We start from the raw sequence: 25,488 nt of genomic DNA on the forward strand, positions 1-25,488 counted from the left end.
CACTATTGATAACAATGTAAATTAGCTTGGCCTTTGGAGAGGAAATTTGGCAACATCTATCACAAACTTCAGCATATGCTTGCTTTGGCTCACCAATTTCATTTCAAAGAATTTACCCAAAGGATGATCTTACAAAATTTCGTGAAAATATCTAAAAGGATATTCATCACAAGATTCAGTTCTATTAACTAAAAAGAAGAAAAAAGAAAGAAAAGAAAAGAAAAGAAAAGAAAAAGAAAAAGCTAAATTTCCAAAAGTATGAAAGCAGTTTTTAACTTAATGGAGGGGGGTGGGAGAAATGGGGTCGCTGGGTGATGGACATTGAGGAGGGTATGCACTATGGTGAGCGCTGCGAATTGTGTAAGATGGATGAATCACAGACCTGTACCCTTGAAACAAATACTATATTATATGTTAATAAAAAAATAATAATGGTAATCCATGGAATAGAACATCCTGAAATCATTAGAAAGAATGAATTTGATCTACAGTTAACATAAAAGAGTTTTCCAAGATTAAACAGCAAAGGAAAAGAAGCATAGTGCACATACAGCATTGTCTCTTTGGTAAGCGTTTTAAAGGATATTCACTAGCTGGTTGCCTCTGGTGACAGACCATACTTAAATTTTTCAACAACACCTTCTACCACAGTTCTTCTGACATGTCACTTTGCCACACCCATATCAAGAGGTGGAGTCAAATTACCATGGCCCATTCTGTGAATCTGTACTCCTTAAGTGACCTGTTGTTGACCAATAGAGTGCAGTGGAACTGTGGTTTCTGAGGCTCTGTCAGGGAAGACCATAGTTTCCACCTGGTCTCTCAGAATGCCTGCTCTCCTATGACCCCTGTTCTGATGTTCCATGGCTCGCTCTTTATCCCTCTCTCTCAGTCTCGTGCACACCAGAAGATAATACGGTCTTGTGTTGCAGAAAGAGAATGTGCCACCCAAGAACATAGCCAAAGCTATGAAGACAACTTTAGACATGTCTGCAGCAGTAAAAAAGCATGGGATTTTAAACAGCAAACTTGAGGCTTGTTTGCCCTGGAAGACACCACTGGATTAGAAAACTCTCATCAAATCTGGACCCAGAAGGAGAAAGAAGTGCACACCAAAAGGATCAATGGAATTCTCTAGAAACCAGCAGTGACCAATGCAGACCCCCCTCCAGGGGATGTAAGACTGGCCTCTGAAGACAAGGGTTCCAGTGGGCCTGCCTTGGGCTCTCCTGGCTGGCCTGGAGCCCTCAAGCTCTCCCCAGACTCTGGGGAGTCTTGAAAACCAAGAGGCATCTCGAGAGAACTCTCTTGCAGCCCTAAGCGAGGCTTGGAGGAAAAGGTCGTTCTCGTTTCTTAGAGAAAAGCTTGACATCTACCTCCTGAATCCTATTAGAACTTACCGGGGTTGGAGCCCCAAGAACGGAGGACCCTGACAGGGATGCTTCTGGAATTTCACACCAGGTCTCTGCTGCTTAGACCGGGGCCACTTCTTAGGCCGAGCGCCTGACAGTGCTGTCCCAAAACAAGCTAGAGAACGAACGCAGACCTGCCCCAAAGACGCCTCGGGTCCTGGAACACCGCCCAGGCGGGCCCTCTGAAGGATTGAGGGGCCACGTCTCCAAGTCCTCAGAAGAAAGAGGCCAACAGCCAAATGGCCATCTCTTCAAGGAGCAGGCCATAAGCCTAGAATTTGATTTCTCTGACCACGCTGGCAGCAAAGAGCCACCCCCATCACGAAAACTGCAAAAGAGACTCAAGGCCTCCCTCGCTCCACCCAGGATGAAAGGCCACACAGGGAAAGTCCCCTCCCCCCCCCCACCCAGGAGGCAGCAGAGGGTCCCGTTTCCGCTCCCCGGGGCGTCTTACAACCTGCAGTGGGACAAGCTACATGGCCCACACTTTAATCTGTCAGGAGGTGGTGGAGAAGCGGAGCCTCAAGGACGCCCCCAGAGCGGCCTGTGGGGACCAAACGAGTGTGGTGACCGCGGAGGAAGAAGACTCACCTCCCAGCAAGTCGGTGCTTTGAGCCTCAGCGGATGATACCTCCAGGGTGCAGACCGCTGCTGTGCGTTGGCAGCGGCGGGTGAGGAGGAACCCGCCAGTCTTCCCGAGCTGGGGCTCCCACCAGCGGGTCCCGGGAGAGTCGCACACGGCGCAGGCTCAGCCAAAGCCCCGCCTCATTAGCGGGGTTCCCCCTGCAGTGCTCCTAAGGGAGAAAGAACCCTCTAAAGTTTTAGGAACTGAGGCTGAGGTAGACTATGTGGAGCAGCTTGGGACTTCTTTTTTAAGGAGGCGCTTTTGAAGAAACAGTCTCTATACCTCGAGGTCAAGCCCTCAGAGACAGGCGTCGGTGGTGTCCGAGACAAGCTGCACACCCCGCGGTCGCGCCTTCCTCAAGAACTTTCCTGAGGCAAAGCTCTTGGAATTTGAACCCTTACAAGCTTCAAACGTACCTGTGTCCTGTGTGTCCTCCATCCTGTGTGCTCTCAGGCCTAGGAAGTTTGCTGCTGCCCATGGTACTCACCGTGGACGAACGGCAATACAGCCACAGGACTTGGACACAGCAGTGGAGGCGACACAAAAGGACTACCTGTTTCTGAAAAGCAAGTGTGAAGAGCTGCGCCTGAACACCTCGAAGATGGGGGACGACACCGACGGGTTTGAGGGGATCCTGTACCAGGAGATAGAAGCACCTCAGACACAGAAAGAATTTGCCGAAGCCAAAATCCAGAAGGTTCTTTTTTCTTTCTTTTTTCTTTTTTTCTTTCTTTATTTTTCTTTTAAACCGTTCAACCCTTGCTTTACTTGGTGGTTTCTCATGAAAGATACATTTAAATTTGGCAAAGTGAGCGTGTGTGTGTGTGTGTGTGTGTGTGTGTGTATTTCACTACGGGCGTCTGTACAGTTAGCATCCAACACCATACACAATTAAATTTTTTTTCTTGTGATAAGAACTTTCTAGATCCACTCTCCTAGAAGCTTTCAAATACGCAGTGCCGTTCTATAGTCACCATACTGTACATTACGTCCCCGTTATTTATTTATTTCATAAGTGGAAATTTTTACCTTTGTACTTCGTTCACTCATTTCAACCACCCACATGCTCTTGCTTCAGGCAACCACCCATCTTTTCTCTATATCCATGAGCTCAGAGGTTATTTTTAGTTTCCATATAAAAGGGAGATCATATGGTATTTACCTGTTTCTGTCTGAATTATGTCATTTAGCATAATAACTTCATGTCCATCCATATTATTGCAGATGGCAATATTTCATTCTTTTTATGGCTGAATAATATTCCATTACATATATATAAACACATTTTCTTTATCCATTCATCAGTGGGTATTTTAGGTTGTTTTCATTCCACGGCTATTGTAAATAATGCTACATTGAACATAGGAGTATATATATGTTTTCAAATCAGTTTTTTCATTTTTTGTCAGATAAATATCCAGAGTAAAATTGCTGGATCATATGGTAATTCTATTTTTAACTTTTTGAGGAAATCCCATTCTGTTTTTCATAGTGATTGCTCCAATTTACATTCCCAAGAACAGTGCAAAAGTGCTCCCTTTTGTCCATATCCTCACCAACACTTGTTATTTCTTGTCTTTTGGGTAATAGCCATTCCAACAGGTATGAAGTGATCTCTACTGGGGTTTTAATTTGTAGTTCCTTGATGATTAGTGATGTTGAGCATCTTTTCATGTACTGGTGGGCCATTTTTATGTCATATTTAGAAAAATGACTATTCAGCTGCAAATACAGAGAACAAACTATTGGTTGCCAGAGGGGAGGGAGTCAGAAGATAGGCAAAATGGGAAAAGGGGAGAAGGAGATATAGACTTCCAAAGGGCCGTAGGAGATATAGAATTCCAGTTTTGGAATGAAGAAGTCAGAGGAATAAAAGGCACAGCATAGGGAATATAGTCAATGATATTGTAATAACATTACATGGTGACAGATGGCAGCTACAATTGTGGTGAGCAGAGCATAACAGATAGAGAAACTGAATCACTATGATGTGCACCTGAAACTAAGGTAACTGCATGTCAAATCTACTCTAAAAAATTAAAAGAAAAAGAAAAGAAAATGCCTATTCAGATACTCTGCCCATTTTTAATTGGATTATTTTGTTATTGTTGTTATTGTTGTTGTTGACTTGTATGAGTTCTTTTATATCTTTTGGATATTAACCTCTTATAAGATATCTGATTTAAAAATATTTTCTCCCATTCCATAATTTGCCTTTTCATTTTATTGAAGGTTTCCTTTGCTACACAGAAGCTTTGTTTAGCTTGATGTAACCCCACTTGTTTATTTTTGTTTTTGTTGCCTTTGTTCTTGGTTCAAATCCAAAAACCATTGCCAACACTAACGTCAAGGAGCTTACTGCCTGTGTTTTCTTCAAGGAATTTTATGGTTTCAGGTCTCATATTCAAGTCTTTACTGCATTTTGAGTTAATGTTTGTGTATGATGCAAAACATCATACATTATTTGATTTAGCACATTCTTTGATTTGCAGATGTTGAACTTTCCCTGAACACTTGGAATAAATCCCACTTGATTGTGCTCTATGATTCTTTCAATGTATTGTTGAATTTCATTTGCTAGTATTTAGTGGAGGATTTTTGCAACTGTGTTCATCAGGGATGTTGGCCTGTAATTTTCTTTTCTTGTGGTGTCCTTGTCTGGTTTGGTTTCAGGGTAATGCTGGCTTCATAAAATGAGTTTGAAAATTTTCCCTCCTCTTCTATTTTTTGGAAGAGTTTGAGAAGGATTGGTACTAATTCTCCTTTGAATGTTTGGTAGAATTCATCAGTGAAACTATCTGATCCTGAACTTTTGCTTATTGGGAGGTTTTTGATAACTGATTCAATCTCCTTTCTAGTAATCAATCTGTTCAGTTTGTCAATTTTTTTCACATTCTGATCTTGGAAGCTTGTATGTTTCTAGGAATTTATCCATTTTCTCTAGGCTATCCAAGGTGTTGTAAGATAATTGTTCATAGTTCTTATAACAATTCTTTGTATTTCTGTTTGTTTTTGTAGTTTTGTTGAGATTTCATTGACAAACAATACTGTATAGTTTTCATTTTATTTTATTTATTTTTTTATCATGCTAAGTGTACTCTTTAATCACCATCACATATTTTACCATCCCTCTACAACCTGATTCTTTGTATTTCTGATACCAATTCTAATGTCTCCTGTTTCATTTCTGATTTTATTTATTTGGTTCATCTTTCTTTTTTTTTCTTGGTGAGTCTAGCTAAAAGTTTATCTATTTTGTTTATCTTTTCAAAAAACTAGGTCTTAGTGACATTTTTTTTCCTCTATTGCATTTATTTCCACTCTGATATTTTTTTTTTTATTTTCTTCTATGAACTTTGGGTTTGTCATTTCTTTTTTTTTTTTAAAGATTTTATTTATTTATTTGTCAGAGAGATAGAGTACAGGCAGGCAGAGCGGCAGGCAGAGGGAGAAGCAGGCTTCCCATGGAGCAAGGAGCCTGATGTGGGACTCAATCCCAGGACGCTGGGATCATGACCTGAACCGAAGGCAGCCGCTCAACCCACTGAGCCACCCAGGCATCCCTGTTTGTTATTTCTTTATAGTACCTCAGAGACATTGTGGGTTCAGTTCCCAAAAAAGCAAATATCATGATAAATTAAGTCAAATGAATAATTGGCTTCCCAGTGCATATAAAGGTTATGTTTATACTATACTGTAGATTATTAAGTGGTCAATAGAATTATGTATAAACACAATGTACATGCCTTAATTAAAAAACACTTTATTGTTATAAATGTTAACTGTCATCTAAGCTTTCATTGAATTATAATCTTTTTGCTGGTGGAGGGTCTTGTCTGAGTCTTCATGGCTGCTGACTGATCAGGGTGCTGGTTGCTGAAGGTTGCATGATTTATACTAAGACAACGCTGAAATTAGCCACATTGCTTTAGCTCTTAACAAGTCAGCTTCCCCTTTAAAGATTTGAAGCTAGCCATTGACTTCTCCTCTCTAGCTATGAAAAGTCCTAGCAGGCATCATCTTCCATTATATGGCTGTTTTATCTACAACTGAAAATCTGTTGTTTGGAGTGCTACTTTCATTATCTTAGCTAGATCTTCTTGATAACTTGATTGAGTTTCTCCATCAACACTTGCTCCTTCATCTTGCTCTTTTAGGTTATGGAGATGGTTTCTTTCTTTAAACCTCACAAACTTCTACTAGATTCACACTTTTCTTCTGCAGCTTCCTCACCTCTCTCAGACTTCTTAAAATTGAAGAGAGTTAGGGCCTGCTCTGGATTAGGCTGTGGTTTAAGGAAATATGGCTGTTTTGATCTTCTAACCAGACCCCTTAAACTTTCTCCATATTAGTCATAAACCTGTGTTGGTTTCTCATTATTCGTATGTTCACTGGAGAAGCACTTTTAGTTTCCTTCAAGAACTTTACCTTTGCATTAACAACTTGGCTAACTGACCCAGGAGGTCTAGCTTTCAGCCTATCTTGGCTTTCAACATGTCTTTCTCACTAAGTTTAATGTCGCGGCCGGTGTGACAAATCGACCAGGAACGTGAGGGTAAGAGGATGAAGGAAAGAACTCGAGAAGCAGAGAGATGGGGGCAGGAGGAGCACTGAGGAGGATGTCCAACAGTGCTAAATTTATTCAAAGCATTAAGGCCATATATATAGTGATATTACAATAGGAGAAGCAATACATCTGTGTCTAGTTAACCACTAGTTCCCATAATAAGTTTCACAATTGACTATAAGCAGACCTCGTGATGACAAATGGCTGATGCCAGTACAATTGTTCTGTATTGATACAGCAAACCTGAAAGTAATTTATGGGCTGTACTAGGGCAGTGAGGACCAGCCACGAACTTATGACCCCAACCGAATTGTTCTCATTTGTTAGCAAGCGTATGGAAAGTCACGTAGGTGAGCGCACAACACATAGCACAGACCCTTTCCCAGTGCTGCTCAGTTTTTCCTGTCCTAAACTTTTTGTTAGGTTATTCGGACTTTAAAGGAGGCACAAGTCAGGGCCTGGTTTGGTCCTCGTCTCAAGCTTTATTGTGGCCTCCCACAGTTTAATTATTCCTAATGTTCAATTTCAAGTAAGAAACATGTGACTCTCCCTTTCACTTGAACACTTAGAGGATATTGTAGGTTTATTAACCTGCCTAATTTCAACATTGTTGAGTCTCATGGAATAAGGAGGGCCAGAGACAGGGAAATAGCTAGTTGTTGGAGCAATCAGAACACACACAACATTTATCAATTTTGCTTGCTTTGTTACGTGGGCATGGTTCATAACACCACAAAACAATTACAGTAGTAACACCAAAGATTACTGATCATAGGTTACCATAACAAATATAATAATAATGAAAAAGTTTGAAATACTGTGAGAATTACCAAAATGTGACACAGAGACACAAAGTGAGCAAATACTGTTACCAAAATGCTACTGCTTGACACCAGGTTGCCACAAAACTTCAGTTTGTTAAAAACATAATATCTGCAAAGCACAATGATGTAGAGCACAATAAAACAACATATACCTGATGTCAGTGTATGGAGAACCACTGTCCACCTATGTGTGTTTTTATAAAGCTTTCTTAAAGTAAATTTGCATTAATTATGCTTCAAATACTTCAAATAAAAGTGTTCTAAAATAGAAACCATGGCAGTTCATTGAAAAGTATTACAGAAAGTACAATACAGCAAGTAAAATTTAAGTTATAATAATGATTGAAATTTGGGAATAATCAGACATATGCTGCTTTGGTGTACAAATATAATATATATGTAGATATATATAGTTTGATGTGCATTGTGCATTTTAAATGTTTTCTGCCATTGCTTTCTTTTGTTTTTATTTATAATGTGATATATTTGATATGTTTGTTTCTGGTCATTGCTAAGTTATCTAGATAAATTTCAAAGAATTTGATCTGAAGATAGGTTGTGATACCTTGACAATTGAAGATGGGGTGAAGTTGGAGACTCCAGATCGTGCTCCAAATGTAAGTTCTTAATATTTCATTCTTGACTTCACCTATCAGGTCTTTTTGAAATTTAACCCTTTTTCTTCCATTAGTTCCTCCCACTACCACCAACAGAAGTATAGAAACTTAGTTATTATCAGTTTATATATAGTATATTTATTAGTCTTTCCTCAATAAGTCTTAAGGTATTCAATCCAAACACAATTTCTTAGAATCCATTGCCAGATAGAAGCCCATTGGAAATAGAGGCCAAGAGTGAAATTGCACAGTGCTTGATTGGGCCTTGTTTTGGAAAACACTTTTGCCTCCACAGAGTTAAAAGGTAAACTGAGAAGGGGTGCCTGGATGGCTCAGCTGGTAGAGCATGAAATTCTTATTCACCATGTTGGGTGTAGAGATTACTTAAAAATGAAATCTTTTAAAAAAAGAAAAAAGGTAGACTGGAAAAGCAAATATAAATTTGATCCCAGAGACTCTGATACTAAAGATGGTGGGTACTACTCACTCACTGGTAGCAAAATCATACCTAGCCATCAAGAACTGGAGTTGAGAGTTTATTAGTGGTTTGACATTTGGCATAGTTAGCAATGAACCACACTTGGAGTTGAGGTAATTAAAATAGACTAAATATGGTTCTTAATGTGAGTTAAAAGAATGAATATATATTGAAAAAAGGCAAATGTTAAGAACTTATTTACTGCCCAGTTCTTGGACTATTCATTCCAACAATCTGTATATAATACTGGCATGAACAAATGTTTTGGGGAGACTGTATTGTTTTCTCTGCTGTGAACCTCAAAAGCTTAGAGTACGGTTTCTCTCAGAATTCCCTAATAACTGTTGATTTGCAGTTCAGACTCTATCAACCTGATTTTTTCAAAATGGGATCTTTTTGCATCACAGTTACCTGGGCCACTTTTTAAAATGTAGAATTCTGGACCCCCTAAGTGACTTACTGAATCAGTATCTCTGGGACCAAAAATCTACACAGTTTTTATCTTTCTCTAACTTGATACAAATACCTAAATATACCAGAAATTTTTATAATATTTGAATACTTTTCCACATTCCTTGACATTATACAATATACGACAGATATTTACCCACTGGGATAAAGGAGTGGGGAACAGAGCCAAAATCCATGAAATCAATTTTTAAAATTATAGTTGACATGAAACATTATATTAGATTCAGGTATACAGCATAGTAATTTAATAATTACATATATTACAAAGTTCTCACCAGGATAAATGTAGTTACCATCTGTCATCTGTTTATACCACCCACTGCACCCCCTACCCCGCAACTACCAGCTTATTCTTTATATTTATGAGTCTGTTCCATTGTGTTTTGTAAATTTGCTTTGTTTTTTAGATTCCATGTATAAGTAAAATCATATGGTATTTGTCTTATTTCATCTGACTTATTTCATTTAGCATACTACACTCTAGGTTCACCCATGTTATTGTGAATAGCACGATTTCATTCCTTTGCTTATGGCTGAGTACTATTCCATTATATTTATATACTATATCTTCTTTATCCATGGAAAACCTATGCCCTCTCTAAAATGGGCAAAAGATAATCCCAGACAGTTTTTGCTATGTGATAATACAGGCCTGGGATTGACAGTTTGTCAAAAGAAATCACAAATTCAGATTTTTAATGTGCAATTTTCAGTTATTTGAAACACAGCTCTTCCCAAATACTAAGTAAAAAAAATATATCTACTGATCAGATTAGCTCTGTGGCAAGCAATTTTTAATACAATATTAAAATTTAATGAAACCCAAACTATCGGGTATAAAACCACCAGGAAATATAGGAGGAACTATAGATTATGTCTGGAAGATATCAGTCCAATATAGTGAAATATTTACCAGGCTTGTCATCTAGATAAAAATGCTGAGCTTTTTTAGTAGTAGGAGGTGTTAAAAAATGAAGTCACAAACAATTTGAGTTACATAACCAAACAGGTAGAACATGTAAAATACTAGCCCTTTTTATCCACCAGACTTTAAGAAGCACAAAATGGATTTGTAGTTGGCTTAGAGATAGACAACTAGTTGTGGTTGAGCAATGATAATCCATGTTGCAGGGGATTGAGAGAGGTTGAAATTGAAGTCAAGTGTGCATTACAATTAGAAAGAAGAGTAGGTTTGGTTGGGGGGGGTGTTACAGTTTTTGTTTTCCTCCTGGAAAAAAGAGAATTAAGAGGGAATACTATAGGGGCCTACTATGTATACATAAGGTAATAAATAAATTCCTAGAAAAATGAAATAAAAACACACATAAATATAATCCCATTGTTTTTTCATTATGAAATTAAACAGAAAAAAATTTCTCTTTCATATTGCCATAGAATTTTGAAAGATTTACTCCCAGTTTCTGTACTTAATCACATTGGAGGCTGGAAACTAGTCTAGAATCTCGAAGGGTAAGTGGAGGTGGGATGCAGGTGCCAGCCAGGCACATCTCTGGGCAAGTGTTGAGCTATAAAGTCAGAGGAGGATCTCTACAGGAAAGGGAGCAGGAAAGGGCCCTATCTTGCCCAGGTTTAAAAACAGTGTTATAGGGGCGCCTGGGTGGCTCAGTGGGGTAAGCTGCTGCCTTCGGCTTGGGTCATGATCTCAGGGTCCTGGGATCAAGCCCCGCATCGGGCTCCTTGCTCAGTGGGGAGCCTGCTTCTCTCTCTGCCTCTGCCTGCCTCTCTGCCTGCTTGTGCTCTCTCTCTATCAAATAAATAAATAAAATCTTAAAAAAAAAAAAAAAAACAGTGTTATATATGTGGCATGGTAAATTTCCAAAAGATTATTTTTAGAAACCCATTTGAAGGGAATTTACTCTTACTTATTTTTTAGTTTTAATTTCAGTACAATTAACATATAATTTATATTAGTTTCAGGTATATGATATATTGGTTCAACAATTCTATATTTTACTCAGCACTTACCATGATAAGTGTACTCATAATCCCCTTTACCTGTCTCACCCGTCCCCCACCCACCTCCTCTCTAATTACCATCTGTTTGCTCTCTATATGTAAAAGTCTGGAGGTTTTTTGGTTTGTTTGTCTTTTTTATTCCTTGTTCATTTGTTTTGTTTCTTAAATCCCACATATGAGTGAAATCATATGATATTTGTCTTTCTCAGACTGACTTATTTCACCTAACATTATACTCTCAAGATCCTATCCATGTTGTTGCAAATGACAAGATCTCACTCTTTTTGTGACTCAGTAATACTCCATTGTGTGTGTGTGTGTGTCACATCTTTTTCTTTATCCATTCATCTATTTTTTTAAATTTTTGCCATTGATTTTTTTAAAGATTTTTTATTTTATTTATTTATTTGACAGAGAAAGATCACAAGTAGGCAGAGAGGCAGGCAGAGACAGAGAGGGAGGGAAGCAGGCTTCCTGCTGAGCAGAGAGCTCAATGTGGGGCTCCATCCCAGGACCCTGGGATCATGACCCAAGACAAAGGCAGAGGCTTTAACCCACTGAGCCACCCAGGCGCCCCTATCCATTCATCTATTGATGGACATCTATGTTGCTTTTGTAATTTGGCTGTTGTAAATAATACTGCGATAAACAAAGAGTTGCGTATCTTTTTTAATCAGTGTTTTTTGTATTCTCTGGGTAATAACCCATAGGGGAATTACTGGATCATATGGTAATTCTATTTGTAAGTTTTTGAGGAACCTTCGCATTGTTTTCCACAGTAGCTGAACCAGTTTGCTTTCCTGCCAACAGTGCACAAGTGTTCCTTTGTCTGCACATTCTCACCAACATTTTTTGTTCTTTGTGTTCTTTATTTTAGCCAATCTGGCAGGTATAAGGGGATATCTCATTGTGCTTTTGATTTGCATTTTCCTGATGATGATGTTAAGCATCTTTCCATGTGTCTTTTGGCCATCTGTATGTCTTTCTTAGAGATATCTGTTCATGTCTGTTCATGTCTTCAGCCATTTTTAAATTAGATTATTTATTTTTTAGGGTGTTGAGTTGTATAAATTCTTTATGTATTTTGCTTACTAATCCTTTATTGGATATGTCATTTGCAAATATTTTCTCCTATTCAGTAGGTTGTCTTTTTAGTTTTGTTGAATGTTTCCATCACTGTGACTGTGCAGAAGCTTTTTACTTTGATGTAGTCCTAATTGTTTATTTTTGCTTTTGTTTCCCATGTCTCAGGATGAATGTCTAGAAAAATGTTGCTGTGGCTAATGTCAGACATATTACTGTCTATGCTCTTTTCTAAGATTTTTATGGTTTCACGTCTCATATTTAAGTCTTTAATCCATTTTCAATTTATTTTTGTATATGGTATAAGAAAGCAGTCCTGTTATAGCATATTGATGTCCAGTTTTCCCCACACCATTTGTTGAAGGGACTGCCATTTTCCTATTGCATATTCTTGCCTCCTTTGTCAGAGATTAATTGACATATAATTATTTCTGGGTATTCTATTCTGTTCTAGTGAGCGATGTGTCAGTTTTTGTGCCAGGACCATACTGTTTTGATTACTTTAGCTTTGTAGTATATTTTGAAATCTGGGCTTGTGATACCTCCAGTTTCCTTCTTCTTTTTCAAGGTTATTTTGGCTATTTGGGAACTTTTGTGGTTCCATACAAATTTTATGCTTTTCATAGTTCTATGAAAAATGCTTTTGGTATTTTGATAGGGATTGCATTCAATCTGTAGGTTGCTTTGGTAGTATGGACATTTTAGCAATATTTTTTCTCCCAGTCCATGAGCATGGAATATCTTTCTATTTGGTGTAATCTTCAATTTATTTCATTAGTGGTTTTTTTTGTTTGTTTGTTTGTTTGTTGTTTTTTTAAAGATTTTATTTATTTATTTGACAGACAGAGATCACAAGTAGGCAGAGAAGCAGGCAGAGAGAGAGGAAGAAGCAGAGACTCCCTGCTGAGCAGAGAGCCTGATGCGGGGCTCGATCCCAGGACCCTGGGATCATGACCTGAGCTGAAGGCAGAGGCTTTAACCCACTGAGCCACCCAGGTGCCCCATCATTAGTGTTTTATAGTTTTCAAAATACAGGTCTTTCACCTCAGTTAAGTTTAGTCCAAGGTATTATTTTGGTGCAAATGCAAATGGGATTGTTTTCTTAATTTCTCTTTCTGCTACTTCATTATTAGTGTATAGGAATGCAACAGACTTCTGTATATTGATTTTGTATACTGTGGCCTTACTGAATTCATTTATCAGTTCTAGTAGTTTTTTGTTGGGAGTCTTTAGTTTTCTGTGTATGCTATTATGTCATCTGCAAACAGTGACAGTTATTTCTTCTTCTAACCAATTTGGATGCCTTTTATTTCTTTTCGTTGTCTGATTGCTATACTTAGGACTTGCAGTATTATGTTGAATAAAAGTGATGAGAAGGGACATCCTTGCCTTATTCCTGTTCTTAGGGGGAAAGCTCTCAAGGTTGGTATCCATTGTGTGTTTTTCATGTATGTTGAGGTATATTTGTTATGTTCCTTCTATTATGTTGAGGTATGTTCACTTTAAACCTACTTTGTTGGGAGTTTTTATCATGAATGGATGTACTTTTTGCACCTAGTGAAATGACTGTATGATTTTATCCTTTCTCTTATTGATGTGATATAACATGTTGATTGATTTGCAATTATTGAATAACCCTTGCATTCCAGGACTAAATCCCACTTGATCATGAATGATTTTTTTAATGTATTGTTAGATTCAGATCCTAATATTTTGTTGAGGATTTTTGCATCTGTATTCATCAGAGATACTTGTAGTTCTCTTTTTTTGTGGTGTCCCTGTCTGGTTTTGGTATCAGGGTAATGCTGGCCTTATAGAATGCATTCAGAAGTTTGGAATAGTTTGAGAAGAATAGGTATTAACTCCTTTTTAAATGTTTGGTAGAATTTGGGGTGCCTGGGTGGCTCAGTGGGTTAAAGCCTCTGCCTTCAGCTCAGGTCATGATCTCAGGGTCCTGGGATCGAGCCCCACATCGGCTCTCTGCTCAGCAGGGAGCCTGCTTCCCTCTCTCTCTCTCTCTGCCTGCCTCTCTGCCTACTTGTGATCTCACTCTCTCTGTCAAATAAATAAAATCTTTAGAAAAAAAAAAAATGTTTGGTAGAATTCTCCTGTGGAACCATCTTGTCCTGGACTTTTGTTTGTTTGGGATTTTTGATTACTGATCTAATTTTATTGCTAGTAATTAGTCTGTTCAAATTTTCTATTTCTTCCTGATTAAATTTTGGGAAGTTATATATTTTAGGTATTTATCCATTTCTTCTAGGTTACCCAATTTGTTGACATATGACTTTTTTCATAATATAGTCTCATAATCCTTTGTATTTCTCTGGTGTCAGTTCTTATTTGTGATTTTGTTTATTTGAGTGGTTCTTTCTCTTTATTTTTTTAAGTGAGTCTGTCTAAAGGTTTAGAAATTTTTTTATTTTTTCCAAGAGCCAATTCCTGGTTTCATTGATTTGTTCTATTGTTTTTTGTTTCTATTTCACTTACTTCTGCTCTAATAATCCTTATTATTTTCTTCTTTTCACTGGCTTTAGGTTTTGTTTGTTCTTTTTCCAGCTTCTTTAGGTGTAAGGTTAGATTGTTTATTTCAGATTTTTCTTGCTTCTTGAGGTAGACCTGTGTCGCTATAAACTTCTCTCTTAAAACAACTTTTGTTGCATTCCCAAAGATTTTGGACCATTGTGTTTTCATTTTCATTTATCTCCATGTATTGATTTCCTCTTTGATTTCTTGGTTGACCCATTCGTTGTTTAATAGCATGTTTATTTAACCTCCATACACTTGTGTCCTTTCCAGATTTTTTTCTTGTGGTTGATTCTTGGTTTCAATTTTTTGGAAATTATTGAGACATGTTTTTTGACTTCACGTGTGATCTATTCTGGAGAATGTTTCATGTGTACTTGAAAAGAATGAGTATTCCACTGGTAGGATGGAATGTTCTGAATATATCTGTTACATCCATCTAGTCCAAAGTGTCATTCAAAGATGCTCTTTCCCTATTGATGGTTGTGATGACACAACCATTGATGTAAGTGGGGTGTATAAATCCCTCACAGTTATTGTATCACTATCGATTAGTTATTTTATGTTTGTTATTAACTGTTTCATGTAACTGGTGCTCCTATTTTGGGTGCATATATATGTACAATTGTTATATCTTCTTGTTGGAGTGTTCCCTTTATGATTATGTAGTGTCCTTTCTCTCTTGTTACAGTCTGTTTTAAAGTTTATTTTATCCAACATGAATATTGCTGACTTTTCACTTCCATTTGCATGATAAATGATTTTCTATCCCTTCATTTTCAATCTGAATGTGTCTTTAGTTCTGAAATGACTCTCCTGTAAGCAACATATTAGATGGCCTTGCTTTTTTTTAATCCATGCATCATCATATATCTCATAATTGGAGCATTTAGTCCACTTACATTCAAAGTAGTTATTAATTGGTATGCACTTCTTGCCATTTTGTTACTTGTTTTATGGTTGCTTTTGTAGTTTTCTCTGTTCCTTTCTTCTCTTGTTCTCTTCTCACGGTTTTCTAGCTTTCTTTAGTGATATACTTGGATTTCTTTCTCTTTATTTTTTGCATATCTATTACCAGTTTTTGATTTGTGGTTACCATTAGGTGTATATATAACATTTTATATATACAGCGGTCTATAGTAACTTAATGGTTGCTTAAGTCTAAGCCCATTTTGAGAGCACTAAATTTTTATTCCTCTTCCCCACAGGTTTTAGGTATATGGTGTCATACTTCAAATACTTTAAATCCCTTGACTGATTTTTACAGATATACTTATTTTACTGCTTTTGTGCTTCCTAATTTTCTTCTTCCTGCTTATGGTCTTTCATTTTCACTCAGAGAGTCTCCTTTAACTGTGCAATATCCCCATGGGGCTATTTGTTGTACTATCTCTTTAAGAGTGGGGACTCAGTTTCCCAGAGCCTAGTCCAAGCATTTTTAAAGTTCCAGTTGTTAAGCACCACTGGTTATAAGAACTCAGGAGGTTAGGTCCCTCTGATTTACAAAGCCAGATGTTATGGGGATTTGTCTTCCCAGTGCAGGTCCCCTATGCCTAGGATGCTTGGTGTAGGATCTGTTCCTCTCCTGTCTCTGTGCATTCCTCCCTCCTGCAGGCAGTCCAGAGGGTGAGTTTGGCTCCCAACCATGTCTCCGCCCTTACTATCCTATTTGTCATGGCCTCTTCTCTATATTTAGCTGTGGAGAATCTGTTATACCAGTCTTCAGGTCTTCTTTTTGGTTTATTTATATGACGTGGGTGTTATCTTGGTGTATCCTTGGGACAGGGTGAGCCTAGGATCCTCCTACTCTGTCATCTTCCCCAGAAGTCCGAAAAGAATTTATTTTAAATAATGCTCAACAAATAAAACTAGTCTCCATTTAGACATCTTATTTAGCAATCTGTTCACTCATCTGCAAACTCCTTTTTGCTTTTTTTCTTGTATGATCCATGTGCTAAAGAATCATTTTGGGCACCAAAATTATTTTTTAAATAAATTTTTTTAAAAGATCAAATTTTTGAAAGTCAGGAAACAGTAAAAAATGAAAAATACATTCATTTAACAGAAAGCCATATAAAATCATCATATTTGAAAGTATTCTATAAGAGAATGAATTCAGCCCATATTAAATTTTATAAGTTCTGATTAATTTAATAAACACAGGATGCATTATTTTGATAAGTATTTAACCAGGTATGAAACATTCAAATCTATTCTATTTAGGTCATAGGACTAAATTAAGCACTGGAAATACATCATGTTTTTTCTTTCTCATTTTCTTTCAATATTTAGATTCTGAAAGGTAAAATCAGTCGTTATATTCTATTCCATAAAAAATGTAGTCCAGGGGCACCTGGGTGGCTCAGTGGGTTAAAGCCTCTGCCTTCAGCTCAGGTCATGATCCTGGGGTCCTGGGATCGAGCCCCGCATCGGGCTCTCTGCTCAGCAGGGAGCCTGCTTCCTCCTCTCTCTCTGCCTGCTTCTCTGCCTACTTGTGATCTCTATCTGTTGAATAAATAAATAAAACCTTTTAAAAAAAATGTAGTCCATAAAGTTATAGTATATTCAGCAGCTAAAATAATCCTCTAAAAGCATTAATTATAAAAGGTTTTATAACTATAAAGTATTAATTATAAAAGTCTTAATTATAAAAGGTTGTTTAAAAATAACTCACATAATTTGTTTCCCTGAAGTACAAAGCATATAGCTTTTGCAATTCACTAATCAAAAATAATTTAAGTGTGCTACATCACTTCACCTTGACACTTTGGCTCCAAAGAAACACTCATGACAAAATTATCAGCAATAAAATTATTACGTAATAGTGAATGCACAATAATTAAGTATCATATACAGTACTAAGTTCTCCATATAGTTTTATCAGATGAGAGTTCCTAAAAGTAGTGTAAATTTAAGCTGCAAACTTAAATTCACATTCAGAGATCTGTTGCTTCTGCCATTGCTGTCTCATTAGCCTTTGTTCATTCGCAGCCTTTTCTTTCTCACTCTCATTCTTGTTCATTTTCTCTCCGATGGAGTTATTTGGAAGGCATTTTCACCCAATTTTGAAATAGCATTTTTCATTCCTGGCAACTTCTTGGTAGTGTGGTGACAGGCATCAATAGAGATCAGAATGTGAACTTAGCCAGTTGATAATTCACATAATAGATTTCAACCATTGTGCTATTATCTTTTAAGGGCTGTTAAAAGAAATTTAACTTCTCACAGATTGTTTTCCATGTGCTATTTTCATACTTAAGCATAAATTCATCTGGTTTTGGAAATGGATATAAATTTGAGAGAACTAACTGTAATGATAGTACAGTTACTGACATTGAATTTACCTCCAGCCCTTATTTCACCTGCAAAAAGAAGAAGATGCTGATCTGTCTACTCTTCTCGTCTTTGTAGCAGCAAACTAAGGTGATTAGAAATGCACTCTGTTGGGACACCTGGGTGGCTCAGTCTGTTGGGCATCTGCTTTCCACTTGGGTCATGATCCAGGGTCCTGGGATCGATTTCCACATTGGGCTCCATGCACAGCAGGGAGTCTGCTTCCCCCTCCTCCCTTCACCCCCTCATGCTTTCTCTCTCTCTCTCTCTCTCTCTCAAATAAATAAATAAAATCTTAAAAAAAAAAAAAAAGAAAAAAGTGCATTCTGTCAAGCATGTGATTCTCTTTCCTTTTCCTGCCTTTCCTCTCACATATTTTGTTGTTCCATTATTGGACCCATGGTAAGACTGTAAAGAATAATTAAGTGAAAACTTGCAAAATAATAGATGAAAAAAAAGTCTTCCTTTCCTAAGAGATCCCTGGAAATTTTATGAGTATTCACTGATATTGGATGACCTTATATTTGAACAAGCAAAAATTGGGGTGCCAGGCAAGGGTATAAACTCCCTTCTGGGAGATAGTGGCAACCTGGAGCAGGGCAGAGAGAGCACACAAAGACTGTGTCCACTGGCCTCCATTACCTGAGAGCACCTTCTTAGATGCCTAGTTGAATGGCAAACCAGAAACCTGCCCTCAAGCCAAAGCTCCTTGAGAAACAGCTGGGCCTCTTTCATAGAAAGATGGGAGGTGTGCTTTAGTCTGCTGTTGATGCAGTACCCTGGGAGTTAGTCTACCAAGAACCGTCTCTCCAAGTATTACAGTCTCATAAGATCCAGGATTCCCAAGTTTCTCTAGCCTCTAGAACAGGGTGATTGAGGGGTATCCTCTAGGTGGAACCCACAAAACCTAAGGCACAAAATGCATGTAAAAGCTCCCATCTGGGAGATACTGTTGCTCTGGAGAACTGCAGAGGGAGAGCTTGAAGATCATATCAGGCAACTAAAATGAACATGTAGGTGCCACCCACCAGGAGAAAGAAAAAAAATTTTAATTTAAAAAAGATGGTGCCTGCCAACTAGAGCACAAAGATGGCACCTTCCAGCTGAAAAGAAGTAGAAGGGGAGCATATAGATGGTGTCCACAGAAAAAAAGAGATGACACCAACTGAATGAAGGAGAGGGAGAGCATAAGATGATGCCTACCAGTCAGTAAGCCCCTAGAATGTGTGTCCCTCTTGCCAATAATTTAATATTAGCAAATGAGCCTCATTTAAGTATGGGCATTTCTTGATCAGCTCCTTCTATGCTGGGCCCTGGGGCCAGTGACCCCAAGTGCACAAACCTTTTAAGAGTCATTTATCAATTTGTTATAGCTTTGTGGGTTCCATGGATGTGAGCCTCATTGGATTTCAAAGCTAGATATTTTGGGGTCTTATGGCTCAGGTGCAGGTATTAAAGGATGGGTTGCCCAATGTGGAGTTCAGACTACTTCAATGTGGACCTTCTTTCATTTTCCAGATGTATAAATATTGCTCAAACAGTTTTTAGGGTTTTTTCCAGGCAAAGTTGTAGCTGCACATTCAGTGTGTCCATGGGAAGAAGTGTTCCCTGGATCCTTCTACATCATCCTTCTGAACTCGAACCTCTCCAGAGCCAAAAGGTTCTGAAAGAAAAAGATGAACTTACTGCAGATATAAACTCCATGGAAAAATCTTTCTCTGACCTCTTTAGTGGTTTGAGAACAGATGGAGCTGATCAAAGGCTACCATGTAAAGAATCACTGAAGATGTGTACTGAGGATTAAGTAGTAAGAATTGAAAAGGAAAGCCAGAGATACCAAGGGCTAAAGGCCCATACAGAAAAGAAACTCACACTGGCAAACGAGGACGTCACTCAGGTCTGGAGCAAGGCCCAAAATGAGGCTATGGCTTTACAGGTGAGCCTGAGGAAAGAACAGATGCACATCTACTCTCTGAAGAAGAGTAAAGAAAACAATGACCTGACCAGAATCTGTGACAGCCTCATTTCCAAGATGAGAAGATCAGACAGGGAAGTCCCTGATCAATACCCATCCTCCCTCCTGTTTGTTTTTCTTTCTGTCAGAAGAGTTCATGTTCTTTCTTCTCTTAACCTCAACTTGTTTTAAAGCTATATTACTTTAAACAGAAAACTAAATAAAATTTCTTTTAAGTTAAGGAAAGAGAGCACACTTCTGTGCAGGTGTTCTGGTCAGCAGTCTCCGCTGAGACCAGCCTATATGACATTCCAGCCCAGGTTCCTGAAACGTGAGTAAAGAAGTCTCCAAAATATTTCAGTCCCCAGCCCTTCTAATATTCCCAGCTGACATATTAGACATTATATAGACAAGCTGTTCTCACTGTGACTTCTCTGCTTTCCTCATACACAGAACCAGTGAGCATGATAAAATGATAGTTGTTTTAAACCACAGAATTTGGGGGCAGTTTGTTATGCAATAGTAGATAACCTGAATGTTCCCCATCTTCCTTCTCCCATTTTCCATTTTCCAAATGTCCTCAGTTCATTTGGGGTCCATGTTGTCTTGGACAACTGAGTTGTCCCCCAGCTCCAAGGGTGAAATAGGTGTTACAGGGTAATCCAATTGGCAGTGCTTTTCCTCTAGCTACAGAGACTAGTTCATGCAGGTGCACATGATCTAAGCCAGACTCTAATATTCAGGTTGACTATTAAAAGTGTTGGAATTTTCTGTAACAGATGTTTTCTTTGTAGACAGTTTGGACTTCCTGGAGTTCATTTGTTTTTTTTTAATCATGAGGGAAGCCAATCTGAAAATAAAGGCAATACATGGAAGAAAAGAGAGTTGAGAACCCCAGAAACTCAGACCTGGGGCCCTGATGACATCATAAACTTTTTAATTAAACCCTTCCCTTAAATTTGTTTTTCTGGATGTTTTAGTTATGTACTCTCCCTTTATTATTTAATCCAGTTTGGGTTGAGCTTTCTGTTGCTTGCAACCAAAAGCATTGTAAACTTTCTATGTATAAACCTAAATTTTTTCTGAAAAGACTCATGTTAGTGGCTACCATGGATGAAAGAACTGAGAAGGAGGGAAGCTTTTATTTTTTATCTTATACCTTTTTATACATTTGAATTATCTAATAGTATGTAGCAATTACTTTTTTTCCCCACATCGACAGGAATCATCTAGTTGATGAAATAGGCCATTTTTTTGGTTTTGTTCATCATATTTTTCAGTATGATATCCAACCACTTTCATATGATTCATAAGTTACTCCATCCTATAACATAAAAAGGTATTGAGTACTTACTATGCTGGGTAATTTCACATGTATTACCTCTTTTTATGCTCACACAAAAGTCCAGTGTTTAATCCCTGCTATCCTCTTGCAGAGTAGGAAAATGAAGCTGAGAGCTATTCAGGAATTTGTCAAACGTGACAAAGCATGTTAAGTGGTAAAATTAGTACTTAGTTAATGATAAATCAAGGTTTGCCTAATGCCACAGTCAATGCTTATACCTGCCTCACCATCAGTAATTCAAGTGCTTGTCCAACTAATATTTGAACATTCTATCCTAAGGTAAGGATAAGCCTTTCAGCCTTTCTTTGTGTTGAAAACAACAAAAATTAGTTATCTCTGTTAATTTCACCTACTGAGAATAGTTGCTTTGTTTTGTTTTTTGTTTTGTTTTGTTTTGTTTTGTTTCTGACTATGCTAAACAAACTATCTGGAGGGTTTTTTAAAAATATTTGAAGGCAGCTATCATGGCCACCCTTAATCTTTCCTTACATGCCCCATCATATCCATGCTCACACACAAATATATACATATACAACATATATATGCACACACAGACACCCAAACATTCTTTTCCTGATGTCTTTAAATCCTATCAGATCATCTATCCCTAAAGCTACCTCTTTCCATTTTCTCACCATTGTGATCTCACTATCTTGCACCTTCTCACCCTTTTAAAATCAAGAAAACTTGGGTGCCTGGGTGGCTCTGTCAATTAAGCGTCTGGTTTCGGGGCTCAGGTCATGATCCTAGGGTACTGGGCTCCCTGCTCAGTGGGGAGTCTGCTTCTCCCTCTACCTCTCTCTGCCCCTTCCCCTGCTTGTGCTCTCTCTCTATTTCTCTCTCTCTCAAATAAATAAATGAATAAATAAAATATTTAAAAAGAAAGAACTAAATAAAGTCTGCAAAGTGTAAGTGGTTTTCCCAAAGACATAGCACTACCTATTGATTGAACACAGGATGTCTGACTACTGTTTTCTTATGGATCAATACCAATATTCCTCAACAGGCATAAGCAAGATAGTTCTTTATAATGGTATATTTATTCCCATTCAGACAAACAGACAAGTAGATAAATAGACAAACAGATCACTATTTTGATATCCCCTTAATATATTAGCAGCTTTGGATGAAAATCCAACCATAAAAGATTAGGCTGAATATTTGAGACCAGACACTAAAAATTTAGAATGCTTACCAATGTGATAGAATAAATAACACTTGAGTTTTTTTTTAAATATTTTATTTATTTAATGGAGAAAGAGACAGTGAGAGAGAGAATACAGGCTGGGGGACTGGGAGAGGGAGAAGCAGGCTTCCCGCTGAGCAGGGAGCCCGATGCGGAGGATGGATCCCAGGACCCTAAGATCATGACCTGAGCCGAAGGCAGACGCTTAACATCTGAGCCACCCAGGTGCCCAACAATTGAGATTTTTTAAGTGCTGTGACAGACATTTCGAAGAAGCAGTGTATCTAAATCAGCCTGTATTTAGTTGTGAGTTGGAAACAATTCCTGGCTAAGAACATATGCCCAGTTTAGAATTATGCATTTCTCTTCCAGAGAGCATTTCACAAGAAAGTTTTATCATTTCCATCGTCAGAGTCTATGAAAAAATGGTATCTGGGAAAATTGTACAAATGCCAATAAAGAGGCAACAACATAAGCCTATATTCAGTCTCTGGCTCTGTGAGGAAAGAGGAATTATGCTTTGGAAAGTGTGATAATATGTGATTATCACATAACATCTACCATAGCTCTCAGTTGCTGTAGATAGTGCACATAATATAGTCCCATAGTACCCACCCTCCAACCTTCACTCCCTTTTCCTTGCAACCCACCCACTTCCTACACATACCCTATCAACCCTACAGACACATACCATGTATGTGTGGGAATTTTACCCATCTAACCACAATCATCTCTATGATCCCTAAATAGAAGTCTTCCTTCTATTTAACAATAAAATGGTTATAATTTGCCTTGTGTTCATTAGATATAATGGAGAATTAACCAATGAAAGGACCAGGTAACCCCTCTAAATTGTATTTGCTTTTTTTCTAGCCCTCCCTGATAAACTGTCTGTGGAATGAGGTCTCAGGACAATGATATAAAAAGTGCATTCCCTCAGACCATCCTCCCTTAAACAGGCTTCCATTAGGAGATTTTGTCTTCCAGCTTCCCTCAATCATCCCTACATTAGTCTTATTTCTTATAAAGTCCTAAATCACTTCACTTCAGTTTTTTTTTCCTTGATCATATTCTAGGCTTCACTTCCTAAAAATAACAGATTATTTTTTTAAAGATTTTATTTATTTATTTGACGGGAGATCACAACTAGGCATAGAGGCAGGCAGAGAGAGGGAGGGAAGCAAGCTCCTCACTGAGCAGAGAGACTGATGAGGGGCTTGATCCCAGGACCTTGAGATCAAGGCACAGGCTTAACCCACTGAGCCACCCAGGCGCCCCAAAATAACAGATTATTATTCTGCTCCAATTTTGATGTCTTGGTTATACTTTTAAAAATGCACTTAAAAATAGTTTATTAGCATGTGCCATAAAGAGTAATGTTCGTATTTTAATTGGTACTGCTGGGATTCTCCTATTCCAGTCATTTAAAATATTATGTCTTAAACAGAAGGATTCTTACTATGACTCTAAGCAGAGTCTTTGTCTCCAGTTTCTTTGTCTCCAGAAGATTATCCATACCTTATTTCCTACCCAAGTCCTTAAAAGAGTTGTGAACTTTGTCATCTCATTAAGTATAAACTCTTTGTTTCATGGAAACATTTTCCTATAGTTCGTGATAATTAATAGGTTCCTTATATAAAGTGCCATAAGCTTTTGTACATTACCCTGAAGTTATACACAACTTTGTAAAAGCCCAAACGTATGTGAAACTGACTGGAACATACTGACTAATTTACTTGGTCTTATTCTGACTCACTACACGTCATTGTTTACGTCAGAGTTCATAAATCATACTTTGTTTGGAAAAGATGATTCACATACAAGTCTCAACTGATTGAATAAAAACTGAGCTTGTGTACAATATAGCAGAGAACAAAAGTATGTGTGTTTTTGTTATATGCATTTTCTTTTGATGGTACTAAACTACTACAAGTGAATTTTCATGTTTCAACTTAATAAATTCCAGCAGCTCATTGTTGTGTAAATTTAGACAAGGCTACTGTGAAACAGCAATTAAAACTACACTATGAAACAACCCCATATCTTTGAGACTTTAAAATTGTAGTTATTAAGTTTAAACTCAGGAGAGTAATATTGGCCCATCTTTAACCTTGAAGCTCAAAAAAATTTCATTTAGTTAACTAAATTCCATTTAGTTAATTTCATTCAGTTGTATGTTCAATCAATAAAAAGTAAATCCAATTCACCTAATATAGACTGAGCATATACTCTAAGAAAGACACTTATATAGAATATATAATTTCGATCTAAACGGACTACTAAGACTGGCCAGGTAATTTTTCTCACATAAATAGTCATTATCCCACACTTTCTTATGATTAGATCCTATCTGTTTGACCCTCTCATGTTTCTAATTCTAGAATCCTCTCAATAATCAAAATGCTGTTAATAACATAAGAGCTTAGATTGAGTCTTCCAAGATGAAGAATACATTATTAGTGTCAAGTATAGAAAATTCTAGTATTGAGTTGATTGAGAAAAATCTAAAACACAGAATTTTAGTCCATTAAAGTGAGGCCACAAGATTAAAGAAAGAAATTTTCAGTACAGGTATGAACATATGTGACAATACTGGACAGATGTTTAAATGTTAGGCTGCTTCCTTGAGCAGATGCATCATTCACTGTTCTATTTCAGTAAGCAGGGAACATCATAATGAAATAAACAGACACATTTGGTAACAAGAGATCATCATTTTTATGAATTATATTTTTTGAAGATGGGACATTTTAAAGGACTTTGCTGCAATACATCATCGTACCTGGTGTAAATTTATAATGTGTCCTGTTTTTCAGAATTGACTAAATCAAATGAAGTTTCAGGGAGATGAAATGAACTTGATGAAAAGCTGTTTCTGAATCTTTGAAGGGGTTTCAGCTCTTTTTTTTTTTTATCAAGGCAAATCTGTCTTGTAGCATGTTAATGTAAATTATGGTAGTGAATGTCATATCTCCATCTGCTCCAACAATCTGTTAAAATACACAATTCTTTTCTAGGGAAAAGAGTTTATAATATTTTAGCATATTGTTATCAATACCCCTCCTGAATAAACTGTGTCTTGGCAAAATC

At 37.5% G+C, this 25,488-nt stretch overlaps 1 pseudogene; it reads left to right on the plus strand.

The window, feature by feature from the left end:
- Nucleotides 1-1,888: 1,888 nt before the first annotated feature.
- Nucleotides 1,889-25,224, plus strand: LOC111146501 (annotated as a pseudogene).
- Nucleotides 25,225-25,488: the final 264 nt, after the last annotated feature.

This window comes from Enhydra lutris, unplaced genomic scaffold (genome assembly GCF_002288905.1).
Source record: "Enhydra lutris kenyoni isolate GAN:26980312 unplaced genomic scaffold, ASM228890v2 scaffoldscaffold14, whole genome shotgun sequence".
NCBI classification, from domain to species: Eukaryota; Metazoa; Chordata; class Mammalia; order Carnivora; family Mustelidae; genus Enhydra; species Enhydra lutris.